This window comes from Anopheles arabiensis, chromosome 3, assembly GCF_016920715.1.
Source record: "Anopheles arabiensis isolate DONGOLA chromosome 3, AaraD3, whole genome shotgun sequence".
Taxonomy (NCBI): domain Eukaryota; kingdom Metazoa; phylum Arthropoda; class Insecta; order Diptera; family Culicidae; genus Anopheles; species Anopheles arabiensis.
The window spans coordinates 22,304,848-22,317,870 of NC_053518.1; the positions used below are offsets into that span (position 1 = coordinate 22,304,848).

A 13,023-nucleotide genomic window follows, 5' to 3' on the forward strand; every position below is an offset into this window, starting at 1 on the left:
AATTGTTTGAGAAAATTGTACCGATTTAACACATGAACTGTTAAATTTAAAAATTCGCTTAGCTCGAGTGTCGCGTAACAAGGGGAAACGACTGTACACGTGTTGTCAGGTTCGATTATTTTTTGTTTAATTGAATAGTTTCGATTTAATAATTTAAAATATTGTAAATTTGCATGTATACTTTGTTAAAGTTCTAAAAAAGAAAGAGTTACTTTCAATGTTGCTGATTTAATTACTCTAATAACTATTAAACTATTGATTATATATTATGTGTAACTGTGCCGTACTTATGAGAAATAAAAAATCAATTTACTTTACTAGTGAAGTGTGACCTTGTTCTGCATTCTTTGCTACTCCATAAATATGTTCTTCAATTTATTTTTTATTGAACCATCATGACAACCCAATAAAGTTGAACAAAAGCAACAGGTGATATCATAAAACTCACATGCTTTATCTCAACTCTACAAACAAACATTCGTACTGACCTACCTTTCTTCCAGCAATGCATTCAATCATTCGATGTTCCCCACAGGACATCCTATACATGTTCTCTTCATTTCAAATTTCACCGTGAAACAGGAAACAACAGCCAATAAATACTGAACTGCAATTGACAACCCGCCCTTCGCTTCATTTGAATGCAAACAGATAGCAGCATACGGCTCACCTTCGGCGGTCCATCAAGATATAAAGCATCCTCCACCGTATCGCAGCTTATCACAAACCGTGGCATGCATTAGCAGTGGGCTCAGCACTAGTTGCTATCTCCGATCGTCAGAACGCATTGAACGGGGAAGACAAGGCCAATACACATGCCATCCTCGATAGTGCTGAAGCTTCATCATGCCTACTCCCCGCTTTAAAGATGATATGCTTGCAGCCCTAGATAAGAGTAGGTGGATGCCACCATTAATTGAGTTATTCGGTTCGTTGCGGGCGCGCTTGTTCTGTGAGCAGTGCCGCGGAGGACGAATCGCTAGAGAAATACGCCTCCATGCGCGTTATGATGATTGACAGGAAAGCATGGACTGACAAGAGGGGATAGTCGATTTGATCGACGGCGGTACTCGGTATCTCGGTGGGTGTCTTATCGTAGCCGCATATGTGCACGTGTGTCGTTCGCAAAGCCTCCGTTCCGGGATGAGTTGATAGCATTGTGTTTGGGGGAGGAAAGAAAATGTGAAGTACATTTTCATAATGGACAGGGGTGTGGGAATGATAAGCTTACTTCTTAATTATTGTTAGCTATAGTTGAGGTATAGGTGGAAGATACAGTCGTGTATTTATTCCATTGAATGCTACTGACATCATTTGATAACTTCTTCTTCAAAGAGGCTGCAAAATGTAATCTTAATTTATCGAAGAAATAGAATAAAAATGGTTGTAAATCATGATGTAAATAAAAGCATTTGTAAATAATTAAAATATTTCTATTTTCTTTTTTACAATTTCCCTTTCAAGTTCATTATTTCTAAAGAACGGTTAGACCGAAACGAAACCCCAAAAACAGCTTTAAATTAATAGATAGCCAGAAAAGCCTCATTTTAATCACTCTTTTGGCAATTACCGGGCCGGGTGGCACAAACAGTTCAGGCAATAAATTTCAATATTACAACCAAACCAACCGCCCAACAGCTGATAGTGAGTCTGTGAGCGTGTGAGCGTGTATTCCTGGGACCAAAAAGAAAACGGCAGTTTCGTCCCAGTTTCCAGCGGGCCACGATCGTACTCGATCGAATGACGCACGTCGATCGTGCTTTTCGCTCAAAATTGAAACAACAAACTGTCCGGCCGGCGGGCGGCCGGGTACACACTGATAAGCGATGGTTGACCTTTTTCTTTGCATTCGCACCCGCGCGAACGTCTCGTGACCGGTGGTTGATGGTGGAATCGCCGCAACAAAGCGGGCTGCCGCCATCGCGAAAATGATTTTACGATCCCAATCGCCAAGAAGCGTACGAAGAAGCAGTCTGCATTATCTGGCTCAACACTCATCTATAGAAGAAGAATGAATAATCGCGCCATGTTACAGCTGATTCCAAGCACACGCAATACACTGAAGGAGAGCCAACAAATTGCCATCACATTAAACGGCCGTTTAGCTGATAGAATCTAGAGAGAGAGGGAGAGTGAGGAAGACTAAAAATCCAAAAGAAAAGGTGAATAGGGCACGGTAGATTAAAGGATCCCACTGGCACGAGCAAGGCGATTTACAGGTCCGTGTGCCACGTAATGAGAAATTGGCGCTGAAACTAATCCTTATTTGTGCTTGTCCGCTACGGCAGCGAGAGGTTGCGTGTGGAAGCTGATGCAGAAGCCCGATAGGTAAAATCGTAACCAATAAGCTCCGTAGCGTAGAAGCGTAGCGGTCCACTTTGATCGATGTGATCTCAACGAAGGGGTTTGGCGACATATGGGAGGCACGGCGGGCGCAAAGGGTGGAGAAGTTTAGCGCGTGGCAAAACTCGATACAAGACACCGAACGCATGGCAGGGATGGCCTTTTGCCTTATGCCGTATGTCCCGCAACGCAACAAGTGGAAGCAAAAGGTAACGCTTATGTAATGTAGTTCAAGGAAACTGTGTTAATTGATCGGAAATGCAGTCAAGGGATTGGCGGCTGTCCTGCCGTGCAAGTGTGGTGCCACAGCAGAAAAGGGGAGCAAGGAAATAAAAAAACCAGCACAGGCGGGGATGCAGCTTGGGTGCTTTGGAGTGGTGAAAAGTTTTCCCCCACTGCTAAGCTGCAGCAGCGATTGCATACTGTTAGGCGGAGGGGTGATGGGCTTGTGTGGTTTACCGTCGCTTGAGCGAATGTGTGTTTTTCCGCACTGCTGGGCTTCGATATTGCTTAGCATCCCCGTGGGGACGAGACTATCGATACCGAACGATTACATTAAGGGTGCGGTAGAAGTATAGGGACGCTTTTTTTGTCTCGAGACAACTCAAGGTGTTGCACTAGCTTGTATAAAATGGGTCATATGACCCATTTTTTTAAATTATTATTTAAATAAGGATAAACAAATTTGTTCAAGTCATTAGATTAAGATTCACAAATTCACTAGAATATTACTATGAACTTACCAGACACAGTTTTTCTTTAAGTAGAATAAATGATGGTATGAAATGCAGTCTTTCCTCGAGTTACGTGACACTCAAGTTAAGCGAATTCGAGGTACGCGATTTTTTGTTTTTGACAATTCATACATCAAATTAGTACAATTTCCTCCAACAATTGACAAATGCAAAATAAATTGCAGTTTTGCTAAAAGATTGAAATCACTAAACTAACAGAAACAACCGAGTGTTCTGCACGAATCGTATAAAATATGTAATAATGGCCATTAGATTATTAAATTTGATCATACATAACTTGTTATCCTTCATGTTTTGACTGAAAAACGTGATATTCGACTTATGTGAAAATCTGAGTTACACGAATGTCCCTGGAACGCATTATTCGTGTAACTCGGGGAAAGACTGAAGTTGTTTTAGTTTTATTTTTTACGAGGTTTTTTTTTATTTGCCTCTCGTAATTTTTTAAATGTTAAAACCGCAAAAAAGTTAAGACTGCTATAATTGATAATAATTGAAAAAAAATTTATTTATATCTATTATAATAATGGAAGGTAGTTTTGGTGTATTTCCGTTTAAGTTTTGTGTTCAATAAATATAAATTTAGCCATATACTTTCCAAATTTGTGTGTAGATATAAGTATCCATCAAAAAAGTTCATCAATTACGGTATGAAATAGTAAATGAAATACAAATCGCTTGTATATTTAGCAGAAAAAAGCAAGCTAAATCAAATGTTTGTAATGGTTGTAGACAAGATAATGTTGGCTATTTACATCGCTTAAACATTGTAATAAGAATGATTCATATACATATCACACCCGTCGATAGATGGTGAAAACGCCGCCATGGTAAACAAAAATTGAAAGTATTGCAAAATATTCTTGGAGCATAATTTCACGTGACTATGTTATAAGGAAAACAAGAGGATATAATTTTTCTAACTGTTCTATACAAATTTAATCGTCTTACATACGTAGTAGAGATATGTATTGGCAATAAAAAATTGTAAAACTTTTAAAAACTGGCAATTGAAAGTGTATGTATATAAATAATATGTACTTATTGCTTCAAAGAAGAAAAAAATAATTTCCAACTGCTCAAGAAAGAGAATAAACAATTATGTCTTTTTTTATAAATAGAACACAACTTGCTTGCTTAATTTACGTACTGTAAAAGTGTTATTCTACGCACCGCACTCATGTTAGTGCTGATTGTTCCCATATTCCGCCTAACATTATGCAATTCGCGCAGCACGGGTGATGTGACGTTGTTCAGCATATGCAGAAACGTCATGATGCAGCGTTTGAATGCCTACCAGCGAAACAGGTTTCAGGTTACGTTTTCAAATGAATAAAAAGCCATTTAATTGCATTTGATTATGTTTTAGCACCATTAAATACTTACACCACAGAAGAATAACCATCATCAAAAATGTTTGCCAATTACGCACAATGCATGTAAACATGTAATTTTTGCTGGAGCATAACATCAAAACAAAATTTTCGAGCGACCATTTCAAACCTATGTATTATATATTCGATGCCAGTTATGAGCATACATTAGGTTTTAACAATTTCTGAAAAAGGTAAGATTAAACATTCTCCCCGAGAAAGTCATAAGTAACTCTTACGATGAAAAACTTGTCCCCATCCCAACAGGCTGTTGAATGGTGAAAGCGGAGCATACCATACACGCTATTTATACTTTCATCCGCATAATCCATTATGAGGGACTTGTTGCGAAGGCAGAGTTAAAAGTTATAGCTATTTGGAATGGGGCAGTGGAGTGAGTCGCCATTCGCTAACGATCGAGGGCGATGGTTTCTTCGTCCCACGGCATGGGGCTAATTAAACGATCAAGGAACAATTTTCCACGAATCTCGCATTGGCTCGGTAAGTGGGGAAAATAATTAGCACTACAAAGTGTACTGACCAGCCAGTGTACTGCCCAGTGGTACCAGGAAAGGGCATTTGCCATTCGGATGGAAGCAAAAAGGGAAGCGATAAGCACATGGTCGAAGATGAAAAAAAGTTTCCAAACAACTTTCTCACGGTTGCTCACTGTTGCTTAACGTATCACTGCACGCAAGGATAACCGGTCGCACCGTAACAGATTCTTCCGTAAGTCACAGGGGTCTGGAAAAAGGTCACAAACCTGGCACCGGAAGCTGTACCGGAGCTCTACCATAACCGTACGCACATCGCGGGAAAAGCCCGATGTAAGCGCTTCGCTCTCTTTGCTTGATTGCTTCCTATGGCGTAATTTGCTTAGCACGCGTCTTCTCGAAGCATGGCATAAGCGATGTCTGGTGCGAGCATAAGAAGCAGCTACAGCACAACAACTGGAGCTAAGCAACGTGAAGACCCTCACCGGGGAAGGGTTTTTTTTGCTGTCACGGCAGGACAGTTTAAGAGGAGTTTGCTGCTGCTGGATCCATCTACCCGAAACTGTGCGTCTCAGAAGCAAAAGAGTTTACCGCGCGACATGCCACCAGCAGACGGCAAGGCAGCAAGTCCCTTCAGCAACAGTCACCGACGGCGGCGAACGCCCCCCTCAATGTCACTGACATAATACTGTGCTTGATGGGAATGCTGGCTTTTGGATTGAAGCGAAAGAAATGTGCTTTCTGTAAACAGTGGGCCGCTGTTTTGGTTTGAGTGGAACGTGTCGCATGTATTATCGAATCTTTCTGCTTCGTTTAAATATTCCAGCCAACCATCGGTGACCAGACAAGCGATCTAGCGTAACCCAGTTCAGGGATACACTCCATTAACTGGTGACTGTTTACATCGATATGAGGGTTCGATCTGCCACGTGGAATTCGTAAGGTCATTCGGTGATCGATCGAAATGAGGTGCGAACGGAACGGAGCGCACAATCTGTTGACCCTTAAACCGATGCCCTCTAGCTCTGCTTAGCTAAAGGGGCCAGCTCCTAATACCATATCCTTCCTCTCCAAAACCACCGTGTCCCATTAATCGAACGAAATTAGGGCCAAAAAGTTAATTGCCTGTTTGGTCAACCTTGATCGACTGTTAGAATCGGATCGAACCACTTTAATAGTTTTCTAGGGCAAGCGTTGTGTAAACTATGGCCCATTCTGTTCATGCCCTTTCATCTTGCTCTCACGCACGATTCACTTTCATCGCTCTACATCCACACATTCATACACCGAATCGAAGTAAACTTCCCATTTCGTATTTTCGCTTCTAAAAGCACGCTGAACGGATGTTTTCCTTTTTCCATATTGCTGGGGTACGGTAATCTCGGTAAGTTGGATACAAAACATCATTTACAGCGACTTGACTGCCTTTGCTTCCTTTCATCGCCGGCTGATTATGGGGATTACATGTAGTGACCAGAGCGCCAATTGACACTCGGTGCTCCCGGTGAATGTTCGCTTAAAGCACGGACGCCTCTGCGCGAGACATTCCGATGCATCTGGGGCGTTTGTTTGCGCTATTGCCCGTTGCACCCAACGGATGAGGTGTTGCCGTACTGCATAAGGAAGTAAATGCAGAACAGAAGGAAAGAAAAAAGAAATCATCCTCACCGAACGGTAGAGGAGCAAAAAGAAAATCATCTTTCAAAATGCCATTATCCACCGGTATGGGAATGTTATGAAAGTTTACGGTTCTTGTCGGGAGAGAGAAAACGATTGAAGTTCGAGGTTCAATCCATAGATTTTACTATTTCACCTCAATTTGACGATGTGTCTCCCTTGGAATGAATAAACCCTATTGACGAGGTGAAAGTCGTGAATATTCTCTTGCGTTCGTTTCATTTTTAAAATGATAAATTATATCGATATCACATTAACATATACATAAAAAAAATAAAATTAATCAAATAATTTTGAAGTGATTCTATCAAGGAGTACAAAGAAACGCTTTAAGAGTGAACAAAAAAGCGAGTTTTTGATATTCTTCGTACATCGTAAACCCAAATGTGCTACAAAAATCAACAATCTTTCTAGGGGGATATGATCATTTCCAGCATCTTGAACCTACCCATTGCTCCTACCCCACACCACCGTCGTGAAAATAAAGCCAAACACTTGCTACTGGGCCTACCTTACTGGCCACTCACCGGGGATGGAAGTAGTCGACCCCGATTGTTTACGTTTTGAACCCCCGATACGTGACTCTTGCCCAGTCCCGGCGGCTACAATCGAATCACCGGAGAAAGCGGGAATGGGAAAAATGGGGGAAAACTCAAATTGAGGAAGTTCGTTGAATTCGACGATGTCTTGACCCGAACCAATGGCTACCTCCACCTCCAATCGTTTTCCCAGCATTGTGGCTTGCAGTCAACCCCAAACCATGTTCTTTCAATTTTCCCGCTCGATGGTGGGTTTTTTGTTGTTGTTCTCACTCTCGTGTTCTTTCGTCTACCCGCGTAATGATGTGTGCCTTCGGTAATGGGTCACTAATAGCGACGATGACTTTGAGTGAATGAGCTGTTTGCGGGGTTGTATGGTGAATTATTGGCACCGGGTTCACCATACAGCCAGGTTGGCCGTTCAAGGCAAATTAGCATCCCCAAACACCCCGGAAAGCTGGAACACTGTCAGACGTGTTTAAGCGTTGATCGGATGAAAGGTTCATGCACCTGGAAACAGAAACAAATTACAATGGATCAAATGTCTTAATCCATCTTTTCTTGTTGAGATGGAAAGGGTTCATTAGGATGGTGAAAGCATGCCAGTTGTCTTTCAATAAGATGGTTCACCCCATCAACAAGACATCCGCAAACAGTTGCCTTAAAAGGCTGACCGAATTTCTATTCACTCCCGGCTGCCGGTTCGGTCAAGTTGAATGATCGTGCTCAAGTTCAGTGCCAAGATTCTGCAAAAAAAAAAACAAAACACTAATCCCTCAATGAAACGATTGCTCGTTACTATGCGCCTGTGTCTCTTTGCAGGGTTTTCCAGGAATTATCATACCTATTTGACACTTTATTGACTTTTTCTTACGCGAAATGAACTATCCCCAGTACGATTGGACTCTACAGAACCCTTGTTGAACCAATCCAATAGGAATTTCTAAGGAGCCTGTCCAAAAACGGTGCCAAAGAGTCCAATTTCCAACATACGAAGTTCACATCCCATAAGCAAGAGTCAAGGAAGTGTCCCACAACTATGAGAACCCCTGGAAAACCCTGTAATATACCAGATGTATATAGCATATAGGGCAAACAATTTTGGTGCTGGACAAACCAGGCATCGGCATGATCTGTGTATTTGAGTTTAAGAGAGAGCGTTTTATGATCGATTTTGCGTTACGACTTCCACTTCCTGTCCGCAGCAAACATCAGTTTTTGGTTTCCCAACAACCGTGTTTGCCGCAAATTTGATAACTCAATCGGCGCAGAATAGCATATTAACAGTTATTGCTGTTGCTGTTGTTGTTGTTGTTGTCTGAAAATGGTTCTTCTCCGTAGCAGACGCTCCGTAGCTTGTTCGCTCGTTCGCGTCAAGGTTGCTTGTTTATCTAAAGATCCGCGTTTTTCCATTTGCACGCGTTCGAGCAAGATAAGAGATCTTGGATATCAGCACGGGACGGCCGTGATCGTGAGCCGTATCGTCTTCGCGCGGGCACTTGGCCCGGGGCCTTATCTTGAGTGCAGTAAAGCCGGGACCGGGTGTCTTTGGGTGAAGAACGGATTTTCTGACGACTGTGTGTGTGTTTGTTGTTCGGCGGGGTTGCACTGTAACAGTTGAGTTGCATTCCTAAGCTAATTCCACCACAGCTGTGGAAGAGTCCACGGGGCAGTGCAGGGTGTTGAAAAAACGTGATAAACAATCTGTCAGAAAGGGCTCTACTGTGGGTGATTGGTGCGTAATAGCGATGGAATGTAGGGATGACTCTTTGTAGTCTGTACGAGTGATGAGTCCATAAAGCGTTTTGGAATAACTGAACGAAGGATGTAGGACGTAACGCATCAAGTTGATTTTAAGCAATATTTTGAGCCAATACCTTCATCAGTCAAGCTTCATCATAATGAATGTATTTTATTAAATAATCCATTAGAAACTAGTCCACAACTGGCAGAAGACGCAATCAGCGACTTGATTCAACCGATTAGTATGATGTTATCTGTGCATTTGGATTTAGATATATGAGAATACTTCAATTTTGCAGTTTTATTGAAAGAAATATTCTTTACGATCTTATCTATTTAAAACTTTAAAAGAAACGTATTACAATTATGAAAAAACATTAAATAATACGGATACTTCTCATACAAACGTTTCCTCGGTTATTATGGCACGTACCATAAAACGAGCGAGGGTCTATCGTTCGCTCTCAAATATGTTATGAACTCTCGCAGGAATTTTCCTCTTCCCAGCACGATGCAATAACAAACCTCTCGCTCTCTCTCTGTCTCCCGAGCGTGGGATTTCCCTGACTGTTTCTCTCTCGCCGATGATGCCGGGCGCCGGCAACCGACCGGATTTCTATAAATGAGAGTCCACATCGGGGTGCCGGCTTCAGTCGAACAGCATAGTTTTCCCGGTGCAGTACCGAGCAGTACCGAAAGCGAGAGAAGACACACGAACAAAAAAAGGTCGGTCTACCCTGTTAGGTATTAAAACGCTTCCTCTGTGTGTAACGCGTGTACTGTCTGTAGTAACGTAACACAGACACACAGATACGCACACAAGCACCCAGCATCACAGATACCACTGACGTCAGGTTTTTTGGCGTACGGTTTACGGCGTCGTGTATTAGCAGTTGTTGTAATCGCAATCGTGCACTGCAGCATCCGTGGCTAGAGTGGACGAAACACAACAGTGAGTGGGTGGGTGAGTTGGAGTTTATAAAGCACAACTGTTGCGATTTAGTAACAGCAGCAACAACACCATAACGCTAATGTGAAGTGGGAATAAAAAACGGTCAATTACAACCGTGCAACAAGTAGGCTCCGCTGGTTGGTGGCTGCCGTGCTTATCAGTTGCAAATCTCGGCCCGACAAATAAGTGCAGTGTGTGAGGGTGTGCAAGTGTAAAGAAGATAACAGATAAAAGTGTGTGTGTTGTGGTCAGAGCAATTGGAGAAGCAACCTCAGCAAAAAAATAGAAAACGGAAGAATGTGCAGTGAAGACTGTTGGTAGTGGTGTCAAGACGAATTGAAACGATTTAAGGACATTCTGAGCTAATTTTCCTTTTTAAGGTTAAAAGGAATCAATTTAGTGCATTTTGTGTGAAATATTAAAGAAACAATTGCGTCAATCGAGTCGAACAGAGCTCGACGGCAAAGTGACAGCATTCTTAAAGCAACCGAAGGTGATTAGCCCGAATCCTTTGTGGCAGTGCAGTGAATAGGAAAACCTTGACGACCGTGTCAAAGACTTGCTGCTCAGCACAGCAGCGGGAGATCAGGCAACAAAAGACTTTGCCAAACCGACCTGAGGTAAGAAGTCAGTAGCAGTAGTGCCATGGGTTTTGATTGTTTGAATATGTGGGGAGCGAGGTTTTTTTTTTGCTCCATTTTGAGAAAAGGTTCTCGACTACACTGCCACTCGACAAGGGGGACATTGAAAGCTCAGTTTTCCTTGCAAAGGATCTGTTTTGTAGCGCACGTGAATGATAGAGTTCGAGGAAGGCAAACACAGTCCACTCCAAATTGAATGAAATGAGTTTTTTTTCTACCCTCTCCTTTCATGACAAGTGCCTACGTTTACCATGAAATTGGCACAGAAAAGGTTTCATATTTGAGGGGGGAGGCAACCCGATATTTGGGTCAATTTGTTGTAACACCCACCCATAAAGCTCTCTAAATATGTGCCCAATTTTTTGTGTGAACGTTCTGTGCCAAACTGTCCAAGCAGCAAGTAGCGAGGGTGTAAGTACAGTTTAAAGTTCATCAAATGCAAATGAGACTATCAAAAATGTAGTGAAAGATGTGTGGGTTTTTCATCCTGTTCACCCAAAAAAAACCGACCATATTCTAATGAATGAAATTTTACCCACACAAATCACACCGCTCCCACAGTACCCGTCGTCCATCGACCGGATGATGGGGCAGATGATTAGTTAGCGTGCGCACGCTTTTCGTGTACAGGAAATTTTCCCCTTGGGACATGGGCAGCGGGAGAAGGGCATTGATGGATGGGCTGTATTAAAATCGTAGCGAGTAATAGCTCGTGTGTGTGTGTATACGTGGGATAGTAATTGGCTGTAATCCGTACCTTTATCCCGTACGCCGCTGCGCGAGTGGTTCCAAGGTGCAGTTGGAAAGTGTTCCCATCACACAAGCGGAATGCGATTTTTGAACTGCAAATGGAATGGTTTGCATCATACGTGAGGTAGGAGATCTATTAATTTATTACAGTTGCAAGCTGGCGAACAAACCCATTCCGTTCAATTACGCTGAAAAAGAACTTTGACCGGATTATTGAATTTTGAAGACAAATCATGGGCAACAACTGCTCGTCGACTGGTGCAATTAAATGTTTCTACGTAATAACAATTGCACCACAAGTTCTAGATGATCTTGGGTGGTATAAAACTTCATGGTTATGTAGTTTTTTATTCTGTATTAAATTTCAAGAAGGATCTTTTACCCGAATTGTTAGCGATACACGCTTCCATCATCCGAGAACCCTCCCGGACATGCGGGGTTGCCATGTACTTACCGACCCACGTGTATCAAATGTTCGAGAACGACACACATTCCAGAGCGTTCCGTACTGGGCTGCTGGTGTGGTACTACTGCTGTGCCAAATGTCAAGGTCAGCCCGATGCACATCTGCTTCCTTCTCACAGCTTCTCTCGGCTCGGCTCGGTGCTCGGGGGTGGCGGTTGGCTGGTTGGTACCCGTAGGTTTTGTTTCTCCATCAACATGAAAAAGCGCACCGAACATGGGGCCGGTTGCGAGCAAGCATAACTGATCCGCTTTGTTGTTTTAATTTGTTTTCCATCCTCCGTAGCCCCTTCGGTTGGACGCCCACGGCATCCTGCAACCAGGCGCCTCCATTTCCTGTAAACTCTCTTGATGTCTCCTACCGATGCGGAGGCAAAAAAGGGAATTAATCATTTTAAAGCTGTGGACAGCAGTCTCCCCCCCTCCCATCACTTTATTGGCAAATTCCAAGTAAATCAAGGGACTTGAAATGGGGCCTATGAATGGTTTTTTTGTTTTGCTTCTGCTAAAGCAACACTTCAAACTCAAATTGTGATTTAAGCTCTTGGCGTGCTGCCGGCGCCAATCACGATTTGTAATGATGAATGTTTCGGTGTTTCGCTAGACGATTGTAAAGCGTCGCTGCTTGAACGGGTTGTTGCGTTGCATAATTTTGAAAAAAGAAAACCCCCCGTCAAACTAAATCCCTCCCAAGCAACACCCTTTGCTCCCATCTTCCGAGCGGTTAGGCAACGTCTGAGTGAGGCGAAAAGCGCGTGCACACAATCGGCCTAGCGTTTCTTGCAAGGGGGTTCCTTGGCACGTGTGTGTGCGGTTTGTCGCAACAAGTAGTGCGCAACGAAACTCGATACGGTCGGTCGAAAGATGCGTGCTCCTCGCGCAAAGCAACGGCTAAAGTATGGCGGCATGTCTGATGCGCTTAGACTCGCGTGTACACACACACACCTACACACGCATTTATGAGTCACGTAAATGGTCGCTCCTCATCTGTAAGCCGCGTTAGATAAATAATAATTGCGAAAATGTACATTCCTTCGCAGTGGTGCGCCAACGAGACCACATAACCGACCGGGCGTCTCCACCGGGCAGTAAGATTGGAAAGATTGACCACTAGCCGCCGCCACTAGGTTTCGGTCCAAGTGGAATGTTTGTAAACACACGCGTGTGCAAGTTCGTGACTGTTGCGGGCGATGGACGGGCATTGAGGTGTGGGTGGGTAGTTTTTCGACTCGCCTTTCGGAGCGAGGGTTTACAGTGAGGAAACATATTTTTCAAGCAGCTTAAGCCGCCGTTT

At 43.1% G+C, this 13,023-nt stretch overlaps 1 protein-coding gene across 1 annotated transcript in view; it reads left to right on the plus strand.

Annotated features, from left to right (window-relative positions):
• Window positions 1–9,584: 9,584 nt before the first annotated feature.
• Window positions 9,585–13,023, plus strand: part of LOC120901406 (ras-related and estrogen-regulated growth inhibitor-like protein) — a 30,406-nt gene continuing 26,967 nt past the window's right edge. The window contains exon 1 of the mRNA XM_040309323.1: window positions 9,585–10,496. The gene's annotated coding sequence lies outside the window, so the exon portion shown is untranslated. The remainder of the gene's footprint in view (window positions 10,497–13,023) is intronic.